Source organism: Chiloscyllium plagiosum, chromosome 17 (assembly GCF_004010195.1).
Source record: "Chiloscyllium plagiosum isolate BGI_BamShark_2017 chromosome 17, ASM401019v2, whole genome shotgun sequence".
NCBI classification, from domain to species: Eukaryota; Metazoa; Chordata; class Chondrichthyes; order Orectolobiformes; family Hemiscylliidae; genus Chiloscyllium; species Chiloscyllium plagiosum.
Genome location: NC_057726.1, coordinates 33,406,730 through 33,414,264, shown reverse-complemented (window position 1 = coordinate 33,414,264; position 7,535 = coordinate 33,406,730). Strand labels below are relative to the sequence as shown.

At 40.7% G+C, this 7,535-nt stretch overlaps 1 protein-coding gene across 2 annotated transcripts in view; it reads right to left on the bottom strand.

Moving 5' to 3' along the window:
* Positions 1-2,964, bottom strand: part of ap1g1 (adaptor related protein complex 1 subunit gamma 1) — a 113,223-nt gene extending 110,259 nt beyond the window's left edge. For both annotated transcript variants that reach the window (XM_043706823.1, XM_043706825.1), the window contains exon 1: positions 2,869-2,964. The gene's annotated coding sequence lies outside the window, so the exon portion shown is untranslated. The remainder of the gene's footprint in view (positions 1-2,868) is intronic.
* Between the last annotated feature and the right edge of the window lie 4,571 nt (positions 2,965-7,535).

The following is a 7,535-nucleotide window of genomic DNA, read 5'->3' as shown; positions in this document are numbered from 1 at the left end:
TAGGAAACATATTTCCACTGATGGGCGAGTGCCGAACCAGAGGACACAGCTTAAAAATAAGGGGTAGACCATTTAGGACAGATGAGGAGAAACTTCTTCACCCAGAGAGTGGTGGCTGTGTGGAATGCTCTGCCCCATAGGGCAGTGGAGGCCCACTCTCTGGATTCATTTAAGAAAGAGTTGGATAGAGCTCTCAAGGATTGTGGAATCAAGGGTTATGGAGATAAGGCAGGAACAGGACGCTGATTAAGGATGATCAGCCATGATCATATTGAATGGTGGTGCAGGCTCGAAGGGCAGAATGGCCTACTCCTGCACCTATTGTCTATATTGTCCATTTATATTTACTCTAAAAGGGATTACAAAGGGAATGAATAAAAAGTCATTCCTGGTCAATAAGTGCCTCAAATTTAAAATTAGCACTTGTGCTGAAATCTCTCCATGCCCTCAACAATCCCAAAACTATAGTTCACCAGTCCTATAAATCAGCCAAGTAAATTTTTCACTTCCAGAATGTGCAATATTTTGCCTTTTATGAAAATCTAAAGTAAACACAGAACACTGGAGAAACTGAGCAAATCTGGCAGCATTGGTAAGAGAAACAGTTAACATTTTGAGTCTGAAATGACCCTTCAGAACATTTTTTAGTTCTCTGAACAGTTTTTGGCTATTGGTCTCGAGCATTCCCAATTTCCACTACTCCATCATGTATAGACCCTAAATTTTGGTTTCCTTCCAACACTCCTTAACCTATTTTTTGAGCAATCTGCCAGACCATCTCTTTTTAAGGTTTGGTGTCAAATTTTGTCTGATTATACACCTGCAATGCACGTGGGATATTTTACTGTGTTAAAGGCACTATATAAACATTAGTTGTTGCTGTCCTCAACCAATGTTTACTGTCAAAGCTCATAAGTTTAAAAAACACACTTCTGTACATACATATGGTACAGAAGTATGTGCATTGTTCAAGTTTTTCTTTAGGAAATCAATTAAAATATGACTAAAGCTATTGCAGTGAAAATAATGTTTTAAAATGACTTACAGCTTCTTTCAAGGTATAAAGAGAATCATTGTCCAAAGCTTTCTCAAAACGTAAGAATATGATTCTTGATCAAATATAAGACAAGGTGACTAAGGGCTAATGCCCGAAACGTCGATTCTCCTGTTCCCTAGATGCTGCCTGACCTGCTGCGCTTTTCCAGCAACACATTTCCATTTCTGATCTCCAGCATCTGCAGACCTCACTTTCTCCTCATAATTTTAACCATGTTTGTTAAGTCCCTATATACAGTAATGACAATTTCTGGGTTATTCCACAATTCTGGATGCATTTTTCAGAATCACCCTTTATAAAGCCAGATCATAAATGATCAATTGCCTTACCAACATCACACTGCCTTTTTCTGAAAACTGATCGAGTTCTACGGAAGTCTGCTCAATACAAACATTAAACTACATGCTTATACAACTAATATTTAAATCAGATAATCCAATGCTTTAAAACTGTACCTGTAACACAATCACATTTCACTTTTTTAAAAAAAAATCAAAACATGTTTTTGGAGTGAAAGAAATCAGTTGAGCTCCACAAACATGACCCAATCCCAAATGAATGAACTAATTGAGTATACTTGTACATAAAATCAGCATTTGACAGTTTATAAATGCACATGTTGCTATTTTTAACATTTGTGCAAATTCTGGACCTGCATATACACACACATTCGGCTAAAATAACTGGAATGGAAAATGCAAAATCTGTCAAACTAAGGAGAATAGTTTAATGTTAAGCTGCACAATATTAGCATAAAATGTTACTAGGCCACATTCCTGAAGAAGGGCTTATGCCCGAAACGTCGATTCTCCTGTTCCCTGGATGCTGCCTGACCTGCTGCGCTTTTCCAGCAACACATTTCCAGCTCTGATCTCCAGCATCTGCAGACCTCACTTTCTCCTCATATTATACATTGCCTGAGAACGGTTTTATTTCAAAACACTTAACGATAAATAGTTCTGATTTTAAGCTATTTCCTGGTCTCAGAATATCAGTACGTTTACTTTTTGGAAAGCCAATATTATCACAACCAGTCAGCAGCTTTACCACAAGCATCACTATGAAAATCATTGTTGAGCAAACTGCAAAGACCTATAAGTATTCAATACACTAACATTCAAGGCGATTGTTAACACCGTATTCATTTCAATCTCGATATTCCAATTGCAATAATGCAATCACCTCAGAGCAACTTCCTCCAACACCAGTTATGGCAATCTGATTTATGAAACAACCCTGCCCTGAGTGAAACGTCAGAGATAACAAAAAAGTGTGGAAAAGTTACAAAATAAAAGATTAATTAAATTATCGGATGAATAACTCAATATTATTAGAAATTATTACTAGGCTAATTCTCAACAAGTTCCTAAACAATTCTGCTCCCATTCCTTAGTGACACAATCAGAAAAAAAAATCGCAATGACCCAGAGAGGAATCAGTGAAGAGCATGTCTATGTAAAACTACTATCACGTTATTAGTAAAGAACGAACACTGCTCTGGCGAAACAGCTGGCTAACGCGAACTGAGACACAAAGAAAGACTAAATGAGACCACAACAGCTGGGGAAAGGGGGGGGGGGGGGGGGTCAGAGGGAAAGAGTGGAGGTAGGTGGCAAGGACAGCAAGCATCAGGGTAGCACACACCGGCCCCGGTCTCCCGGTGAGAAAATAACTTCCACAGCGGGGAGGGGACAGAGCGAAATACAACGGGGGAAAGGGAAGTACATGGGAATAGCCTAAATCCCAATACTGGAACAAAGACAGGAGATTTCAGACACGGACAAAAGCTCGAATGATTTCCAGCCACCTACCAGCCGATCGGAGCTCTCCACACGCAAAGAGTGGAGGGGAGGGGGGGAAACCTGGTCACTTCAAAATGGCGGTGACTCCAGCCTCAGCACCTTCCACCCGGCGCGGAACATCACACTGACCTTTTTCTTCAGGAGAACAAAAAAGGACTCTTGCCGAAACATGAACCATACGTGTACTTTTAATAGCTTGAGGAGGAGAAACGCAATGGTGTAAGTTAACAACTCAGGACGAATCCCGTTTCATTTTGACGGCCTATGTACTGAGTTGGCCCCATGCAGGGGGTTTATTTGTTGTGTAAACCGCGGACGTGGTTGAAACAGTGAAGGAGTGACGCGGATTTACTCGTGGCAATGACTGATGACGTCATGACGGGTCCGGCGCACTCAGGCTCACGTGGTTCTGAATCACGTGTCCCAGGTTGAAGGTGAGTTCGGTCACGTGTCTCGGTTGAAGGTCAGAGGATCTTGATCTATGATGTACTGTCGTCCAATTACAATCAAGAGATAGGAGCAAGTGAAAACTGTTAACGTAATGTTCATGTTTTGACAAACCATATCTGAATTGGGTAATAGACAGGGGGTTTCTGATTGTTGGCTTGGAGAATAATTTTTCAATCACTGGTAGTTTGATCAATTTTCATAAAGCACCTGCAAGAATATGGTGTTCCTCCAGTTTGTCAATTTAGCAATACTTCTTCACAAGTAGGAATAAAACCAGGATAAAGAAAAAGAACGGTTTTTAAACAAATGTGATGTATTGGTTCAGAATGACAAAGTACACCAGACAACTGACATTTTTGGCACACTGGCCAAGCTGACTTGTGGATAGCTTTCCTAATGAAGGGCTTCGGCCTGAAACGTCGATTCTCCTGTTCCTCGGATGCTGCCTGACCTGCTGTGCTTTCCAGCACCACACTCTTGACTTGTGGATATGACAGCTCTTTCACTTAATTCACATCAGAACTGATTCAGTCTTCGATTTATTTTATTCTGTCCCTCAGGTTGTTCATTGCAAAACACATTTGCTGTATAAGATGGTTTGTTTGTTTGTACCAGCATGAGAATTGAACCGTAACAGTAATACGTATTACCTAACTGTCACAACCTATTAAATTAAAAAGGACCTTTCTTTTGATATAACAAATCTCATGTATTAAATTCTACCGCAAATGGCATTTTACAACATCTGCATGCTCACATAAATTTTTTTGCTGTGGTTTAACTTTACAAACCACCTGGAGACTCTGGTACAGATTATAATATTTTATTCCTGCATATACAAGGAGAACCAGTCTTCACTATTCCAAGACTGAACTATGGCAAAACCCAGAAATTCTCATCTTTTGAACTCCTTAAATCACATACTCAATTTCTAATCTGGCCAATTTACAACAGTATGTTAACCAGATGTTGTCAGGGTTGGAGGGATTGAGCTAGAGGGACGGGCTAATTAGGGGCTGTTTTCCCTAGAGTGTCGGAGACTGAGGGGTAAGCTTATAGTGGTTTATAAAATCATGAGGATCATGGAGAGGGTAAATAGACAAGGTGTTTTCCCTGGGGTGGGGGAGTCCAGAACTAGAGGGCATAGGTTTAGGGTGAGAAGGGAAAGGTTTAAGAGGGACCTAAGGTGCAATTTATTCACGCAGAAGATTGTCTGTGTATGGAATGAGCTGCCAGAAGAAATGGTGGAAGCTGGTACAATTATAGTATTTAAAAGACATCTAGATGGGTATATGAATAGGAAGAGTATAGAGCGATATGGGCTAAGTGCTGGCAAATGGGACTAGATTAATTTAAGATATGATTAGATTAGATTAGATTACAGTGTGGAAACAGGCCCTTCGGCCCAACAAGTCCACACCGACCGGCCGAAGCGAAACCCACCCATACCCCTACATTTACCCTTACCTAACACTACAGGCAATTTAGTATGGCCAATTCACCTGACCCTGCACATCTTTTTGGATGGTGGGAGGAAACCGGAGCACCCGGAGGAAACCCACGCAGACACGGGGAGAACGTGCAAACTCCACACAGTAAGTCGCCTGAGGCAGGAATTGAACCTGGGTCTCTGGCCCTGTGAGGCAGCAGTGCTAACCACTGTGCCACCGTGCCGCCCACTATCTGGTCGGCATGGACAAGTTGGACCGAAGGGTTGGTTTTCGTGCCATACATCTCTATAACTCTATGCTACTTATTTCTCACAATATGTACATCAGGCACTGCTTGTGTACACCAATGCTATTATGAAGTCTAGGCTGTGTCCTTGTTTGGATCACTCATTCTTTGTGCTTGTTTAGTTCCTCATCCAGTCTAGAGAGTGCACCTGCTCATTGTCTGTTCTGCTTACATTTAATTTAACTGAAGCTACGTCTATCTGAAACTGCTAGTCTTTTCAGATTTAACATTTTGATTTCCAACTTCTCAACTGAACAAAGGCCTATTCTTATGTGTGTAAAAAAATTCACATGTGCAGAAAAAGTTGTAGTACCTTCTGGAGCAGGACAACTTTCATACAGCAATTCAAGATTTTAATCATTGAATAATTTTTGAGCTAAAATGAGGTACTGGTTAGCTCAGTGAGCTCTTTGGCTAGCATATGGCTCAAGATGATGCCAACAGCAACAGTCTGATTCCCCTTCTAGCTGAGGTAGAATTGGGACCTACTTCCTTACCCTGTTCCTGAGAGTGGAAAGCAGTGGCAACCCACTGCTGACAAAAAAAATGCCAAGAAGATAAAACAACAAACGGTGAACCAAGGACTGATCTTTGGTCAAGGAACAAATTAATTTGAATATCCAATCATTACATTTATATTTTGCTTGAGCCATCTATGCCAGGGCAGTTGTTAACTTACAGTTCGGTTAATTAAAATTTTATGCAACATTTCATCAATCAGCACATTTTCTTATTCGGTATGTAGATGAACCTATCAGAGAAGGAGCAAAGCTTGACCTTCTTTTGAGAAATAAAGCAGGGCAAATGACTGAAATGTCAGTGGGAGGGCACTTTGCAGCCACTGATCAGAATTTTGTTAGTATTGAAATCATTATGGGAAAGGATCAACCTGATCTAAAAGTTAAAGTTCTAAATTGGAGTAAGGCCAGTTTTGATGGTATAGGCAAGAACTTTCACAAGTTGATTGGGAGAGGTTATTTGCAGATAAGGGGAAAGTTGGAGGCTTTCAAAAAATGAGATAACAAGAATTCAGAGGCAGTATGTTCCTATTAGTGTGAAGAACAAAGTTGGTGGTTGTAGGAATTGCTGGATGAATCGAGAAATTGGGTCTCTGATCAAGAAAAATGAGGTGGCATATGGCAGGTATAGACAGCTGGGATAGAATGAATCCCTCAGAGTATAAGGGCAATAGGAGTATATGTCAAGAGGGAAATCAGAAGGGTAAAAAGATATGAGACAGCTTTAGCAAATAGGGTTGAGGAGAATCCAAAGAGAATGTACAAATACATTAAGGGCAAAAAGTGATTAGGGAGAGAATAGGTTTAATTTAAATAAATGTGAGGTGTTGCATTTTGGTGAGGCAAATCAGGGGAGGAGTTATACACTTAATGGTAAGGTCCTGGGGAGTGTTGCTGAATGGTGCAGGTTTATAGTTCCTTGAAAGTGGAGTTGCAGGTAGACAGGGGAGTGAAAAAGGCAGTTGGTATGCTTGCCTTTATTGGTCGGTGTATTGAGTATAGGAGTTGGGAGGTTATGTTGTGTCTGTACAGAACATTAGATAGGCCGCTTTTGGAATATTGTGTTCAGTTCAGATCTCATTGCTATAAGAAGAATGTTGTTAAACTTGAAAGAGTTCAGAAAAGATTTAGGAACATGTTGCCAGGGTTGGACTGTTCGAGTTTTAGGGAGATGCTGAGTAGGCTGGGGCTATTTTCCCTGGACTGTCGAGGCTGAGGGGTGACCTTATAGAGGTTTATAAAATCATGAGAGGCATAGATAGGGTGAATAGCCAAGTTCTTTTCCCTAAAGTGGGGAGTACAAAACTAGATGGCATAGGTTTAAGAATGAGATGGGAAAGATATAAAAGGGCCTATGGGGGGGACCTTTTCAAACAGAGTCGTGCGTGTAAGGAATGAGCTGCCCGAGGAAGTGGTGGAGGCTAATACAATTACAACATTTAAAAGGTATCTGGATAGGTACATGAATAGGAAGGGTTTAGAGGGATATGGGCCAAAAGTGCTGGCAAATGGGACTAGAGTTGGACAGAAGGGTCTGTTTCCATGCTGTACAATTCTATGTCTCTATGATTCTATGACATGATTCTTTTGAGTACATTGGTGAAAGAAGTTTCAGCTGCACTATTCATGACATAATGTTCATACTTTCACCCCTCATGAGCAAGTTTCTATTGTTAGAAACTTTGCAGTATCCAAAATCCAATCCCTATCCATTTCTCCATGAGTTTGTCCATAATAACACTTCTGTTGTTACTGGTTTATTATATAAAGACTAAATCTAGACACTGTTTAAAAATTGAAGAACACAGAACAGTACAGCTCAGAAACAGGCCCTTCATAGCACCATATCTGTGCCAACCACAATGCCAATCCAAACTAACCTAACTGCCTGCACATGGTCTGTTTCCTTCTATTCCCTGCCCATTCATGTGTCTGTCTAAATGTCTCTTAAATGCTGCTATCATACACCCC